Raw genomic sequence first — 17,885 nt, forward strand, 5'->3', positions numbered from 1 at the left:
TTTAGGTGAAAATGTCAAAATCTTAAAAATGAGCATAAGCACAATGAAATTAATGCTGGAATCATCTTCAGGATGCTAGAATACACTAAATACAGCAAAAGTTTTGAGTCTACAACGTTTAGTTTAGGTGTGAGAGCCAAAATGAACTTTTTATTGCTTTAAACGCGTTTTCAGCCCCTAATTGTACACTTAAGGTGAAAATGTCAAAATCTTCAAAATGAGCATAAGCACAATGAAATTAATGCTGGAATCATCTTCAGGATGCTAGAATACACTAAATACAGCAAAAATTTTGAGTCTACAACGTTTAGTTTAGGTGTGAGAGCCAAAATGAACTTTTTATTGCTTTAAATGCGTTTTCAGCCTGATTGTGCACTTTAGGTGAAAATGTCAAAATCTTAAAAATGAGCATAAGCACAATGAAACTAATGCTGGAATCATCTTCAGGATGCTAGAATACACTAAATACAGCAAAAATTTTGAGTCTACAACGTTTAGTTTAGATGTGGGAGCCAAAATGAACTTTTTATTGCTTTAAACGCGTTTTCAGCCCCTGATTGTACACTTAAGGTGAAAATGTCAAAATCTTCAAAATGAGCATAAGCACAATGAAATTAATGCTGGAATCATCTTCAGGATGCTAGAATACACTAAATAAAGCAAAAATTTTGAGTCTACAACGTTTATTTTAGGTGTGTGAGCCAAAATGAACTTTTTATTGCTTTAAATGCGTTTTCAGCCTGATTGTGCCTTTTAGGTGAAAATGTCAAAATCTTCAAAATGAGCATAAGCACGATGAAATTAATGCTGGAATCATCTTCAGGATGCTAGAATACACTGAATACAGCAAAAAAATTGAGTCTACAACGTTTAGTTTAGGTGTGAGAGCCAAAATGAACTTTTTATTGCTTTAAACGCGTTTTCAGCCCCTGATTGTACACTTAAGATGAAAATGTCAAAATCTTAAAAATGAGCATAAGCACAATGAAATTAATGCTGGAATCATCTTCAGGATGCTAAAATACACTAAATACAGCAAAAATTTTGAGTCTACAACGTTTAGTTTAGGTGTGAGAGCCAAAATGAACTTTTTATTGCTTTAAATGCGTTTTCAGCCTGATTGTGCACTTTAGGTGAAAATGTCAAAATCTTCAAAATGAGCATAAGCACAATGAAATTAATGCTGGAATCATCTTCAGGATGCTAGAATACACTAAATACAGCAAAAATTTTGAGTCTACAACGTTTAGTTTAGGTGTGAGAGCCAAAATGAACTTTTTATTGCTTTAAACGCGTTTTCAGCCCCTGATTGTACACTTAAGGTGAACATGTCAAAATCTTCAAAATGAGCATAAGCACAATGAAATTAATGCTGGAATCATCTTCAGGATGCTAGAATACACTAAATACAGCAAAAATTTTGAGTCTACAACGTTTAGTTTAGGTGTAATACCCAAAATGAACTTTTTATTGCTTTAAATGCGTTTTCAGCCTGATTGTGCACTTTAGGTGAAAATGTCAAAATCTTAAAAATGAGCATAAGCACAATGAAATTAATGCTGGAATCATCTTCAGGATGCTAGAATACACTAAATACAGCAAAAATTTTGAGTCTACAACGTTTAGTTTAGGTGTGAGAGCAAAAATGAACTTTTTATTGCTTTAAACGCGTTTTCAGCCCCTGATTGTATACATAAGGTGAAAATGTCAAAATCTTCAAAATGAGCATAAGCACAATGAAATTAATGCTGGAATCATCTTCAGGATGCTAAATACAGCAAAAATTTTGAGTCTACAACGTTTAGTTTAGGTGTGAGAGCCAAAATGAACTTTTTATTGCTTTAAACGCGTTTTCAGCCCCTGATTGTACACTTAAGGTGAAAATGTCAAAATCTTCAAAATGAGCATAAGCACAATGAAATTAATGCTGGAATCATCTTCAGGATGCTAGAATACACTAAATACAGCAAAAATTTTGAGTCTACAACGTTTAGTTTAGGTGTGAGAGCCAAAATGAACTTTTTATTGCTTTAAATGCGTTTTCAGCCTGATTGTGCACTTTAGGTGAAAATGTCAAAATCTTAAAAATGAGCATAAGCACAATGAAATTAATGCTGGAATCATCTTCAGGATGCTAGAATACACTAAATACAGCAAAAATTTTGACTCTACAACGTTTAGTTTAGGTGTGAGAGCCAAAATGAACTTTTTATTGCTTTAAACGCGTTTTCAGCCCCTGATTGTACACTTAAGGTGAAAATGTCAAAATCTTCAAAATGAGCATAAGCACAATGAAATTAATGCTGGAATCATCTTCAGGATGCTAGAATACACTAAATACAGCAAAAATTTTGAGTCTACAACGTTTAGTTTAGGTGTGAGAGCCAAAATGAACTTTTTATTGCTTTAAATGCGTTTTCAGCCTGATTTTGCACTTTAGGTGAAAATGTCAAAATCTTAAAAATGAGCATAAGCACAATTAAATTAATGCTGGAATCATCTTCAGGATGCTAGAATACACTAAATACAGCAAAAATTTTGAGTCTACAACGTTTAGTTTAGGTGTGAGAGCCAAAATGAACTTTTTATTGCTTTAAACGCGTTTTCAGCCCCTGATTGTACACTTAAGGTGAAAATGTCAAAATCTTCAAAATGAGCATAAGCACAATGAAATTAATGCTGGAATCATCTTCAGGATGCTAGAATACACTAAATACAGCAAAAATTTTGAGTCTACAACGTTTAGTTTAGGTGTGAGAGCCAAAATGAACTTTTTATTGCTTTAAATGCGTTTTCAGCCTGATTGTGCACTTTAGGTGAAAATGTCAAAATCTTCAAAATGAGCATAAGCACGATGAAATTAATGCTGGAATCATCTTCAGGATGCTAGAATACACTGAATACAGCAAAAATTTTGAGTCTACAACGTTTAGTTTAGGTGTGAGAGCCAAAATGAACTTTTTATTGCTTTAAACGCGTTTTCAGCCCCTGATTGTACACTTAAGGTGAAAATGTCAAAATCTTCAAAATGAGCATAAGCACAATGAAATTAATGCTGGAATCATCTTCAGGATGCTAGAATACACTAAATACAGCAAAAAATTTGAGTCTACAACGTTTATTTTAGGTGTGTGAGCCAAAATGAACTTTTTATTGCTTTAAATGCGTTTTCAGCCCCTGATTGTACACTTAAGGTGAAAATGTCAAAATCTTCAAAATGAGCATAAGCACAATGAAATTAATGCTGGAATCATCTTCAGGATGCTAGAATACACTAAATACAGCAAAAATTTTGAGTCTACAACGTTTATTTTAGGTGTGTGAGCCAAAATGAACTTTTTATTGCTTTAAATGCGTTTTCAGCCTGATTGTGCACTTTAGGTGAAAATGTCAAAATCTTAAAAATGAGCATAAGCACAATGAAATTAATGCTGGAATCATCTTCAGGGTGCTAGAATACACTAAATACAGCAAAAATTTTGAGTCTACAACGTTTATTTTAGGTGTGTGAGCCAAAATGAACTTTTTAGTGCTTTAAATGCGTTTTCAGCCTGATTGTGCACTTTAGGTGAAAATGTCAAAATCTTCAAAATGAGCATAAGCACGATGAAATTAATGCTGGAATCATCTTCAGGATGCTAGAATACACTAAATACAGCAAAAATTTTGAGTCTACAACGTTTAGTTTAGGTGTGGGAGCCAAAATGAACTTTTTATTGCTTTAAACGCGTTTTCAGCCCCTGATTGTACACTTAAGGTGAAAATGTCAAAATCTTCAAAATGAGCATAAGCACAATGAAATTAATGCTGGAATCATCTTCAGGATGCTAGAATACACTAAATACAGCAAAAATTTTGAGTCTACAACGTTTATTTTAGGTGTGTGAGCCAAAATGAACTTTTTATTGCTTTAAATGCGTTTTCAGCCTGATTGTGCACTTTAGGTGAAAATGTCAAAATCTTCAAAATGAGCATAAGCACGATGAAATTAATGCTGGAATCATCTTCAGGATGCTAGAATACACTGAATACAGCAAAAAAATTGAGTCTACAACGTTTAGTTTAGGTGTGAGAGCCAAAATGAACTTTTTATTGCTTTAAACGCGTTTTCAGCCCCTGATTGTACACTTAAGATGAAAATGTCAAAATCTTAAAAATGAGCATAAGCACAATGAAATTAATGCTGGAATCATCTTCAGGATGCTAAAATACACTAAATACAGCAAAAATTTTGAGTCTACAACGTTTAGTTTAGGTGTGAGAGCCAAAATGAACTTTTTATTGCTTTAAATGCGTTTTCAGCCTGATTGTGCACTTTAGGTGAAAATGTCAAAATCTTCAAAATGAGCATAAGCACAATGAAATTAATGCTGGAATCATCTTCAGGATGCTAGAATACACTAAATACAGCAAAAATTTTGAGTCTACAACGTTTAGTTTAGATGTGGGAGCCAAAATGAACTTTTTATTGCTTTAAACGCGTTTTCAGCCCCTGATTGTACACTTAAGGTGAAAATGTCAAAATCTTCAAAATGAGCATAAGCACAATGAAATTAATGCTGGAATCATCTTCAGGATGCTAGAATACACTAAATACAGCAAAAATTTTGAGTCTACAACGTTTATTTTAGGTGTGTGAGCCAAAATGAACTTTTTATTGCTTTAAATGCGTTTTCAGCCTGATTGTGCACTTTAGGTGAAAATGTCAAAATCTTCAAAATGAGCATAAGCACGATGAAATTAATGCTGGAATCATCTTCAGGATGCTAGAATACACTGAATACAGCAAAAATTTTGAGTCTACAACGTTTAGTTTAGGTGTGAGAGCCAAAATGAACTTTTTATTGCTTTAAACGCGTTTTCAGCCCCTGATTGTACACTTAAGGTGAAAATTTCAAAATCTTCAAAATGAGCATAAGCACAATGAAATTAATGCTGCAATCATCTTCAGGATGCTAGAATACACTAAATACAGCAAAAATTTTGAGTCTACAACGTTTAGTTTAGGTGTGAGAGCCAAAATGAACTTTTTATTGCTTTAAATGCGTTTTCAGCCTGATTGTGCACTTTAGGTGAAAATGTCAAAATCTTAAAAATGAGCATAAGCACAATGAAATTAATGCTGGAATCATCTTCAGGATGCTAGAATACACTAAATACAGCAAAAATTTTGAGTCTACAACGTTTAGTTTAGGTGTGAGAGCCAAAATGAACTTTTTATTGCTTTAAACGCGTTTTCAGCCCCTGATTGTACACTTAAGGTGAAAATGTCAAAATCTTCAAAATGAGCATAAGCACAATGAAATTAATGCTGGAATCATCTTCAGGATGCTAGAATACACTAAATACAGCAAAAATTTTGAGTCTACAACGTTTAGTTTAGGTGTGAGAGCCAAAATGAACTTTTTATTGCTTTAAATGCGTTTTCAGCCTGATTGTGCACTTTAGGTGAAAATGTCAAAATCTTAAAAATGAGCATAAGCACAATTAAATTAATGCTGGAATCATCTTCAGGATGCTAGAATACACTAAATACAGCAAAAATTTTGAGTCTACAACGTTTAGTTTAGGTGTGAGAGCCAAAATGAACTTTTTATTGCTTTAAACGCGTTTTCAGCCCCTGATTGTACACTTAAGGTGAAAATGTCAAAATCTTCAAAATGAGCATAAGCACAATGAAATTAATGCTGGAATCATCTTCAGGATGCTAGAATACACTAAATACAGCAAAAATTTTGAGTCTACAACGTTTAGTTTAGGTGTGAGAGCCAAAATGAACTTTTTATTGCTTTAAATGCGTTTTCAGCCTGATTGTGCACTTTAGGTGAAAATGTCAAAATCTTAAAAATGAGCATAAGCACAATGAAATTAATGCTGGAATCATCTTCAGGATGCTAGAATACACTAAATACAGCAAAAATTTTGAGTCTACAACGTTTAGTTTAGATGTGGGAGCCAAAATGAACTTTTTATTGCTTTAAACGCGTTTTCAGCCCCTGATTGTACACTTAAGGTGAAAATGTCAAAATCTTCAAAATGAGCATAAGCACAATGAAATTAATGCTGGAATCATCTTCAGGATGCTAGAATACACTAAATACAGCAAAAATTTTGAGTCTACAACGTTTATTTTAGGTGTGTGAGCCAAAATGAACTTTTTAGTGCTTTAAATGCGTTTTCAGCCTGATTGTGCACTTTAGGTGAAAATGTCAAAATCTTCAAAATGAGCATAAGCACGATGAAATTAATGCTGGAATCATCTTCAGGATGCTAGAATACACTGAATACAGCAAAAAAATTGAGTCTACAACGTTTAGTTTAGGTGTGAGAGCCAAAATGAACTTTTTATTGCTTTAAACGCGTTTTCAGCCCCTGATTGTACACTTAAGATGAAAATGTCAAAATCTTAAAAATGAGCATAAGCACAATGAAATTAATGCTGGAATCATCTTCAGGATGCTAAAATACACTAAATACAGCAAAAATTTTGAGTCTACAACGTTTAGTTTAGGTGTGAGAGCCAAAATGAACTTTTTATTGCTTTAAATGCGTTTTCAGCCTGATTGTGCACTTTAGGTGAAAATGTCAAAATCTTAAAAATGAGCATAAGCACAATGAAATTAATGCTGGAATCATCTTCAGGATGCTAGAATACACTAAATACAGCAAAAAATTTGAGTCTACAACGTTTATTTTAGGTGTGTGAGCCAAAATGAACTTTTTATTGCTTTAAATGCGTTTTCAGCCTGATTGTGCACTTTAGGTGAAAATGTCAAAATCTTCAAAATGAGCATAAGCACGATGAAATTAATGCTGGAATCATCTTCAGGATGCTAGAATACACTGAATACAGCAAAAAAATTTGAGTCTACAACGTTTAGTTTAGGTGTGAGAGCCAAAATGAACTTTTTATTGCTTTAAACGCGTTTTCAGCCCCTGATTGTACATTTAAGGTGAAAATGTCAAAATCTTCAAAATGAGCATAAGCACAATGAAATTAATGCTGGAATCATCTTCAGGATGCTAGAATACACTAAATACAGCAAAAATTTTGAGTCTACAACGTTTAGTTTAGGTGTGAGAGCCAAAATGAACTTTTTATTGCTTTAAATGCGTTTTCAGCCTGATTGTGCACTTTAGGTGAAAATGTCAAAATCTTAAAAATGAGCATAAGCACAATGAAATTAATGCTGGAATCATCTTCAGGATGCTAGAATACACTAAATACAGCAAAATTTTTGAGTCTACAACGTTTAGTTTAGATGTGGGAGCCAAAATGAACTTTTTATTGCTTTAAACGCGTTTTCAGCCCCTGATTGTGCACTTAAGGTGAAAATGTCAAAATCTTCAAAATGAGCATAAGCACAATGAAATTAATGCTGGAATCATCTTCAGGATGCTAGAATACACTAAATACAGCAAAAAATTTGAGTCTACAACGTTTATTTTAGGTGTGTGAGCCAAAATGAACTTTTTATTGCTTTAAATGCGTTTTCAGCCCCTGATTGTACACTTAAGGTGAAAATGTCAAAATCTTCAAAATGAGCATAAGCACAATGAAATTAATGCTGGAATCATCTTCAGGATGCTAGAATACACTAAATACAGCAAAAATTTTGAGTCTACAACGTTTAGTTTAGGTGTGAGAGCCAAAATGAACTTTTTATTGCTTTAAACGCGTTTTCAGCCCCTGATTGTACACTTAAGGTGAACATTTCAAAATCTTCAAAATGAGCATAAGCACAATGAAATTAATGCTGGAATCATCTTCAGGATGCTAGAATACACTAAATACAGCAAAAATTTTGAGTCTACAACGTTTAGTTTAGGTGTAATACCCAAAATGAACTTTTTATTGCTTTAAATGCGTTTTCAGCCTGATTGTGCACTTTAGGTGAAAATGTCAAAATCTTAAAAATGAGCATAAGCACAATGAAATTAATGCTGGAATCATCTTCAGGATGCTAGAATACACTAAATACAGCAAAAATTTTGAGTCTACAACGTTTAGTTTAGGTGTGAGAGCAAAAATGAACTTTTTATTGCTTTAAACGCGTTTTCAGCCCCTGATTGTATACATAAGGTGAAAATGTCAAAATCTTCAAAATGAGCATAAGCACAATGAAATTAATGCTGGAATCATCTTCAGGATGCTAAATACAGCAAAAATTTTGAGTCTACAACGTTTAGTTTAGGTGTGAGAGCCAAAATGAACTTTTTATTGCTTTAAACGCGTTTTCAGCCCCTGATTGTACACTTAAGGTGAAAATGTCAAAATCTTCAAAATGAGCATAAGCACAATGAAATTAATGCTGGAATCATCTTCAGGATGCTAGAATACACTAAATACAGCAAAAATTTTGAGTCTACAACGTTTAGTTTAGGTGTGAGAGCCAAAATGAACTTTTTATTGCTTTAAATGCGTTTTCAGCCTGATTGTGCACTTTAGGTGAAAATGTCAAAATCTTAAAAATGAGCATAAGCACAATGAAATTAATGCTGGAATCATCTTCAGGATGCTAGAATACACTAAATACAGCAAAAATTTTGACTCTACAACGTTTAGTTTAGGTGTGAGAGCCAAAATGAACTTTTTATTGCTTTAAACGCGTTTTCAGCCCCTGATTGTACACTTAAGGTGAAAATGTCAAAATCTTCAAAATGAGCAGAAGCACAATGAAATTAATGCTGGAATCATCTTCAGGATGCTAGAATACACTAAATACAGCAAAAATTTTGAGTCTACAACGTTTAGTTTAGGTGTGAGAGCCAAAATGAACTTTTTATTGCTTTAAATGCGTTTTCAGCCTGATTTTGCACTTTAGGTGAAAATGTCAAAATCTTAAAAATGAGCATAAGCACAATTAAATTAATGCTGGAATCATCTTCAGGATGCTAGAATACACTAAATACAGCAAAAATTTTGAGTCTACAACGTTTAGTTTAGGTGTGAGAGCCAAAATGAACTTTTTATTGCTTTAAACGCGTTTTCAGCCCCTGATTGTACACTTAAGGTGAAAATGTCAAAATCTTCAAAATGAGCATAAGCACAATGAAATTAATGCTGGAATCATCTTCAGGATGCTAGAATACACTAAATACAGCAAAAATTTTGAGTCTACAACGTTTAGTTTAGGTGTGAGAGCCAAAATGAACTTTTTATTGCTTTAAATGCGTTTTCAGCCTGATTGTGCACTTTAGGTGAAAATGTCAAAATCTTCAAAATGAGCATAAGCACGATGAAATTAATGCTGGAATCATCTTCAGGATGCTAGAATACACTGAATACAGCAAAAATTTTGAGTCTACAACGTTTAGTTTAGGTGTGAGAGCCAAAATGAACTTTTTATTGCTTTAAACGCGTTTTCAGCCCCTGATTGTACACTTAAGGTGAAAATGTCAAAATCTTCAAAATGAGCATAAGCACAATGAAATTAATGCTGGAATCATCTTCAGGATGCTAGAATACACTAAATACAGCAAAAATTTTGAGTCTACAACGTTTATTTTAGGTGTGTGAGCCAAAATGAACTTTTTATTGCTTTAAATGCGTTTTCAGCCCCTGATTGTACACTTAAGGTGAAAATGTCAAAATCTTCAAAATGAGCATAAGCACAATGAAATTAATGCTGGAATCATCTTCAGGATGCTAGAATACACTAAATACAGCAAAAATTTTGAGTCTACAACGTTTAGTTTAGGTGTGAGAGCCAAAATGAACTTTTTATTGCTTTAAATGCGTTTTCAGCCTGATTGTGCACTTTAGGTGAAAATGTCAAAATCTTAAAAATGAGCATAAGCACAATGAAATTAATGCTGGAATCATCTTCAGGGTGCTAGAATACACTAAATACAGCAAAAATTTTGAGTCTACAACGTTTATTTTAGGTGTGTGAGCCAAAATGAACTTTTTAGTGCTTTAAATGCGTTTTCAGCCTGATTGTGCACTTTAGGTGAAAATGTCAAAATCTTCAAAATGAGCATAAGCACGATGAAATTAATGCTGGAATCATCTTCAGGATGCTAGAATACACTAAATACAGCAAAAATTTTGAGTCTACAACGTTTAGTTTAGGTGTGGGAGCCAAAATGAACTTTTTATTGCTTTAAACGCGTTTTCAGCCCCTGATTGTACACTTAAGGTGAAAATGTCAAAATCTTCAAAATGAGCATAAGCACAATGAAATTAATGCTGGAATCATCTTCAGGATGCTAGAATACACTAAATACAGCAAAAATTTTGAGTCTACAACGTTTATTTTAGGTGTGTGAGCCAAAATGAACTTTTTATTGCTTTAAATGCGTTTTCAGCCTGATTGTGCACTTTAGGTGAAAATGTCAAAATCTTCAAAATGAGCATAAGCACGATGAAATTAATGCTGGAATCATCTTCAGGATGCTAGAATACACTGAATACAGCAAAAAAATTGAGTCTACAACGTTTAGTTTAGGTGTGAGAGCCAAAATGAACTTTTTATTGCTTTAAACGCGTTTTCAGCCCCTGATTGTACACTTAAGATGAAAATGTCAAAATCTTAAAAATGAGCATAAGCACAATGAAATTAATGCTGGAATCATCTTCAGGATGCTAAAATACACTAAATACAGCAAAAATTTTGAGTCTACAACGTTTAGTTTAGGTGTGAGAGCCAAAATGAACTTTTTATTGCTTTAAATGCGTTTTCAGCCTGATTGTGCACTTTAGGTGAAAATGTCAAAATCTTCAAAATGAGCATAAGCACAATGAAATTAATGCTGGAATCATCTTCAGGATGCTAGAATACACTAAATACAGCAAAAATTTTGAGTCTACAACGTTTAGTTTAGATGTGGGAGCCAAAATGAACTTTTTATTGCTTTAAACGCGTTTTCAGCCCCTGATTGTACACTTAAGGTGAAAATGTCAAAATCTTCAAAATGAGCATAAGCACAATGAAATTAATGCTGGAATCATCTTCAGGATGCTAGAATACACTAAATACAGCAAAAATTTTGAGTCTACAACGTTTATTTTAGGTGTGTGAGCCAAAATGAACTTTTTATTGCTTTAAATGCGTTTTCAGCCTGATTGTGCACTTTAGGTGAAAATGTCAAAATCTTCAAAATGAGCATAAGCACGATGAAATTAATGCTGGAATCATCTTCAGGATGCTAGAATACACTGAATACAGCAAAAATTTTGAGTCTACAACGTTTAGTTTAGGTGTGAGAGCCAAAATGAACTTTTTATTGCTTTAAACGCGTTTTCAGCCCCTGATTGTACACTTAAGGTGAAAATTTCAAAATCTTCAAAATGAGCATAAGCACAATGAAATTAATGCTGCAATCATCTTCAGGATGCTAGAATACACTAAATACAGCAAAAATTTTGAGTCTACAACGTTTAGTTTAGGTGTGAGAGCCAAAATGAACTTTTTATTGCTTTAAATGCGTTTTCAGCCTGATTGTGCACTTTAGGTGAAAATGTCAAAATCTTAAAAATGAGCATAAGCACAATGAAATTAATGCTGGAATCATCTTCAGGATGCTAGAATACACTAAATACAGCAAAAATTTTGAGTCTACAACGTTTAGTTTAGGTGTGAGAGCCAAAATGAACTTTTTATTGCTTTAAACGCGTTTTCAGCCCCTGATTGTACACTTAAGGTGAAAATGTCAAAATCTTCAAAATGAGCATAAGCACAATGAAATTAATGCTGGAATCATCTTCAGGATGCTAGAATACACTAAATACAGCAAAAATTTTGAGTCTACAACGTTTAGTTTAGGTGTGAGAGCCAAAATGAACTTTTTATTGCTTTAAATGCGTTTTCAGCCTGATTGTGCACTTTAGGTGAAAATGTCAAAATCTTAAAAATGAGCATAAGCACAATTAAATTAATGCTGGAATCATCTTCAGGATGCTAGAATACACTAAATACAGCAAAAATTTTGAGTCTACAACGTTTAGTTTAGGTGTGAGAGCCAAAATGAACTTTTTATTGCTTTAAACGCGTTTTCAGCCCCTGATTGTACACTTAAGGTGAAAATGTCAAAATCTTCAAAATGAGCATAAGCACAATGAAATTAATGCTGGAATCATCTTCAGGATGCTAGAATACACTAAATACAGCAAAAATTTTGAGTCTACAACGTTTAGTTTAGGTGTGAGAGCCAAAATGAACTTTTTATTGCTTTAAATGCGTTTTCAGCCTGATTGTGCACTTTAGGTGAAAATGTCAAAATCTTAAAAATGAGCATAAGCACAATGAAATTAATGCTGGAATCATCTTCAGGATGCTAGAATACACTAAATACAGCAAAAATTTTGAGTCTACAACGTTTAGTTTAGATGTGGGAGCCAAAATGAACTTTTTATTGCTTTAAACGCGTTTTCAGCCCCTGATTGTACACTTAAGGTGAAAATGTCAAAATCTTCAAAATGAGCATAAGCACAATGAAATTAATGCTGGAATCATCTTCAGGATGCTAGAATACACTAAATACAGCAAAAATTTTGAGTCTACAACGTTTATTTTAGGTGTGTGAGCCAAAATGAACTTTTTAGTGCTTTAAATGCGTTTTCAGCCTGATTGTGCACTTTAGGTGAAAATGTCAAAATCTTCAAAATGAGCATAAGCACGATGAAATTAATGCTGGAATCATCTTCAGGATGCTAGAATACACTGAATACAGCAAAAAAATTGAGTCTACAACGTTTAGTTTAGGTGTGAGAGCCAAAATGAACTTTTTATTGCTTTAAACGCGTTTTCAGCCCCTGATTGTACACTTAAGATGAAAATGTCAAAATCTTAAAAATGAGCATAAGCACAATGAAATTAATGCTGGAATCATCTTCAGGATGCTAAAATACACTAAATACAGCAAAAATTTTGAGTCTACAACGTTTAGTTTAGGTGTGAGAGCCAAAATGAACTTTTTATTGCTTTAAATGCGTTTTCAGCCTGATTGTGCACTTTAGGTGAAAATGTCAAAATCTTAAAAATGAGCATAAGCACAATGAAATTAATGCTGGAATCATCTTCAGGATGCTAGAATACACTAAATACAGCAAAAAATTTGAGTCTACAACGTTTATTTTAGGTGTGTGAGCCAAAATGAACTTTTTATTGCTTTAAATGCGTTTTCAGCCTGATTGTGCACTTTAGGTGAAAATGTCAAAATCTTCAAAATGAGCATAAGCACGATGAAATTAATGCTGGAATCATCTTCAGGATGCTAGAATACACTGAATACAGCAAAAAATTTTGAGTCTACAACGTTTAGTTTAGGTGTGAGAGCCAAAATGAACTTTTTATTGCTTTAAACGCGTTTTCAGCCCCTGATTGTACATTTAAGGTGAAAATGTCAAAATCTTCAAAATGAGCATAAGCACAATGAAATTAATGCTGGAATCATCTTCAGGATGCTAGAATACACTAAATACAGCAAAAATTTTGAGTCTACAACGTTTAGTTTAGGTGTGAGAGCCAAAATGAACTTTTTATTGCTTTAAATGCGTTTTCAGCCTGATTGTGCACTTTAGGTGAAAATGTCAAAATCTTAAAAATGAGCATAAGCACAATGAAATTAATGCTGGAATCATCTTCAGGATGCTAGAATACACTAAATACAGCAAAATTTTTGAGTCTACAACGTTTAGTTTAGATGTGGGAGCCAAAATGAACTTTTTATTGCTTTAAACGCGTTTTCAGCCCCTGATTGTGCACTTAAGGTGAAAATGTCAAAATCTTCAAAATGAGCATAAGCACAATGAAATTAATGCTGGAATCATCTTCAGGATGCTAGAATACACTAAATACAGCAAAAAATTTGAGTCTACAACGTTTATTTTAGGTGTGTGAGCCAAAATGAACTTTTTATTGCTTTAAATGCGTTTTCAGCCTGATTGTGCACTTTAGGTGAAAATGTCAAAATCTTCAAAATGAGCATAAGCACGATGAAATTAATGCTGGAATCATCTTCAGGATGCTAGAATACACTGAATACAGCAAAAATTTTGAGTCTACAACGTTTAGTTTAGGTGTGAGAGCCAAAATGAACTTTTTATTGCTTTAAACGCGTTTTCAGCCCCTGATTGTACACTTAAGGTGAAAATGTCAAAATCTTCAAAATGAGCATAAGCACAATGAAATTAATGCTGCAATCATCTTCAGGATGCTAGAATACACTAAATACAGCAAAAATTTTGAGTCTACAACGTTTAGTTTAGGTGTGAGAGCCAAAATGAACTTTTTATTGCTTTAAATGCGTTTTCAGCCTGATTGTGCACTTTAGGTGAAAATGTCAAAATCTTAAAAATGAGCATAAGCACAATGAAATTAATGCTGGAATCATCTTCAGGATGCTAGAATACACTAAATACAGCAAAAATTTTGAGTCTACAACGTTTATTTTAGGTGTGTGAGCCAAAATGAACTTTTTATTGCTTTAAATGCGTTTTCAGCCTGATTGTGCACTTTAGGTGAAAATGTCAAAATCTTCAAAATGAGCATAAGCACGATGAAATTAATGCTGGAATCATCTTCAGGATGCTAGAATACACTGAATACAGCAAAAATTTTGAGTCTACAACGTTTAGTTTAGGTGTGAGAGCCAAAATGAACTTTTTATTGCTTTAAACGCGTTTTCAGCCCCTGATTGTACACTTAAGGTGAAAATTTCAAAATCTTCAAAATGAGCATAAGCACAATGAAATTAATGCTGCAATCATCTTCAGGATGGTAGAATACACTCAATACAGCAAAAATTTTGAGTCTACAACGTTTAGTTTAGGTGTGAGAGCCAAAATGAACTTTTTATTGCTTTAAATGCGTTTTCAGCCTGATTGTGCACTTTAGGTGAAAATGTCAAAATCTTAAAAATGAGCATAAGCACAATGAAATTAATGCTGGAATCATCTTCAGGATGCTAGAATACACTAAATACAGCAAAAATTTTGAGTCTACAACGTTTAGTTTAGGTGTGAGAGCCAAAATGAACTTTTTATTGCTTTAAACGCGTTTTCAGCCCCTGATTGTACACTTAAGGTGAAAATGTCAAAATCTTCAAAATGAGCATAAGCACAATGAAATTAATGCTGGAATCATCTTCAGGATGCTAGAATACACTAAATACAGCAAAAATTTTGAGTCTACAACGTTTAGTTTAGGTGTGAGAGCCAAAATGAACTTTTTATTGCTTTAAATGCGTTTTCAGCCTGATTGTGCACTTTAGGTGAAAATGTCAAAATCTTAAAAATGAGCATAAGCACAATTAAATTAATGCTGGAATCATCTTCAGGATGCTAGAATACACTAAATACAGCAAAAATTTTGAGTCTACAACGTTTAGTTTAGGTGTGAGAGCCAAAATGAACTTTTTATTGCTTTAAACGCGTTTTCAGCCCCTGATTGTACACTTAAGGTGAAAATGTCAAAATCTTCAAAATGAGCATAAGCACAATGAAATTAATGCTGGAATCATCTTCAGGATGCTAGAATACACTAAATACAGCAAAAATTTTGAGTCTACAACGTTTAGTTTAGGTGTGAGAGCCAAAATGAACTTTTTATTGCTTTAAATGCGTTTTCAGCCTGATTGTGCACTTTAGGTGAAAATGTCAAAATCTTAAAAATGAGCATAAGCACAATGAAATTAATGCTGGAATCATCTTCAGGATGCTAGAATACACTAAATACAGCAAAAATTTTGAGTCTACAACGTTTAGTTTAGATGTGGGAGCCAAAATGAACTTTTTATTGCTTTAAACGCGTTTTCAGCCCCTGATTGTACACTTAAGGTGAAAATGTCAAAATCTTCAAAATGAGCATAAGCACAATGAAATTAATGCTGGAATCATCTTCAGGATGCTAGAATACACTAAATACAGCAAAAATTTTGAGTCTACAACGTTTATTTTAGGTGTGTGAGCCAAAATGAACTTTTTAGTGCTTTAAATGCGTTTTCAGCCTGATTGTGCACTTTAGGTGAAAATGTCAAAATCTTCAAAATGAGCATAAGCACGATGAAATTAATGCTGGAATCATCTTCAGGATGCTAGAATACACTGAATACAGCAAAAAAATTGAGTCTACAACGTTTAGTTTAGGTGTGAGAGCCAAAATGAACTTTTTATTGCTTTAAACGCGTTTTCAGCCCCTGATTGTACACTTAAGATGAAAATGTCAAAATCTTAAAAATGAGCATAAGCACAATGAAATTAATGCTGGAATCATCTTCAGGATGCTAAAATACACTAAATACAGCAAAAATTTTGAGTCTACAACGTTTAGTTTAGGTGTGAGAGCCAAAATGAACTTTTTATTGCTTTAAATGCGTTTTCAGCCTGATTGTGCACTTTAGGTGAAAATGTCAAAATCTTAAAAATGAGCATAAGCACAATGAAATTAATGCTGGAATCATCTTCAGGATGCTAGAATACACTAAATACAGCAAAAAATTTGAGTCTACAACGTTTATTTTAGGTGTGTGAGCCAAAATGAACTTTTTATTGCTTTAAATGCGTTTTCAGCCTGATTGTGCACTTTAGGTGAAAATGTCAAAATCTTCAAAATGAGCATAAGCACGATGAAATTAATGCTGGAATCATCTTCAGGATGCTAGAATACACTGAATACAGCAAAAAATTTTGAGTCTACAACGTTTAGTTTAGGTGTGAGAGCCAAAATGAACTTTTTATTGCTTTAAACGCGTTTTCAGCCCCTGATTGTACATTTAAGGTGAAAATGTCAAAATCTTCAAAATGAGCATAAGCACAATGAAATTAATGCTGGAATCATCTTCAGGATGCTAGAATACACTAAATACAGCAAAAATTTTGAGTCTACAACGTTTAGTTTAGGTGTGAGAGCCAAAATGAACTTTTTATTGCTTTAAATGCGTTTTCAGCCTGATTGTGCACTTTAGGTGAAAATGTCAAAATCTTAAAAATGAGCATAAGCACAATGAAATTAATGCTGGAATCATCTTCAGGATGCTAGAATACACTAAATACAGCAAAATTTTTGAGTCTACAACGTTTAGTTTAGATGTGGGAGCCAAAATGAACTTTTTATTGCTTTAAACGCGTTTTCAGCCCCTGATTGTGCACTTAAGGTGAAAATGTCAAAATCTTCAAAATGAGCATAAGCACAATGAAATTAATGCTGGAATCATCTTCAGGATGCTAGAATACACTAAATACAGCAAAAAATTTGAGTCTACAACGTTTATTTTAGGTGTGTGAGCCAAAATGAACTTTTTATTGCTTTAAATGCGTTTTCAGCCTGATTGTGCACTTTAGGTGAAAATGTCAAAATCTTCAAAATGAGCATAAGCACGATGAAATTAATGCTGGAATCATCTTCAGGATGCTAGAATACACTGAATACAGCAAAAATTTTGAGTCTACAACGTTTAGTTTAGGTGTGAGAGCCAAAATGAACTTTTTATTGCTTTAAACGCGTTTTCAGCCCCTGATTGTACACTTAAGGTGAAAATGTCAAAATCTTCAAAATGAGCATAAGCACAATGAAATTAATGCTGCAATCATCTTCAGGATGCTAGAATACACTAAATACAGCAAAAATTTTGAGTCTACAACGTTTAGTTTAGGTGTGAGAGCCAAAATGAACTTTTTATTGCTTTAAATGCGTTTTCAGCCTGATTGTGCACTTTAGGTGAAAATGTCAAAATCTTAAAAATGAGCATAAGCACAATGAAATTAATGCTGGAATCATCTTCAGGATGCTAGAATACACTAAATACAGCAAAAATTTTGAGTCTACAACGTTTAGTTTAGGTGTGAGAGCCAAAATGAACTTTTTATTGCTTTAAACGCGTTTTCAGCCCCTAATTGTACACTTAAGGTGAAAATGTCAAAATCTTCAAAATGAGCATAAGCA

This window comes from Vanacampus margaritifer, chromosome 11 (genome assembly GCF_051991255.1).
Source record: "Vanacampus margaritifer isolate UIUO_Vmar chromosome 11, RoL_Vmar_1.0, whole genome shotgun sequence".
In the NCBI taxonomy this organism is placed as follows: domain Eukaryota; kingdom Metazoa; phylum Chordata; class Actinopteri; order Syngnathiformes; family Syngnathidae; genus Vanacampus; species Vanacampus margaritifer.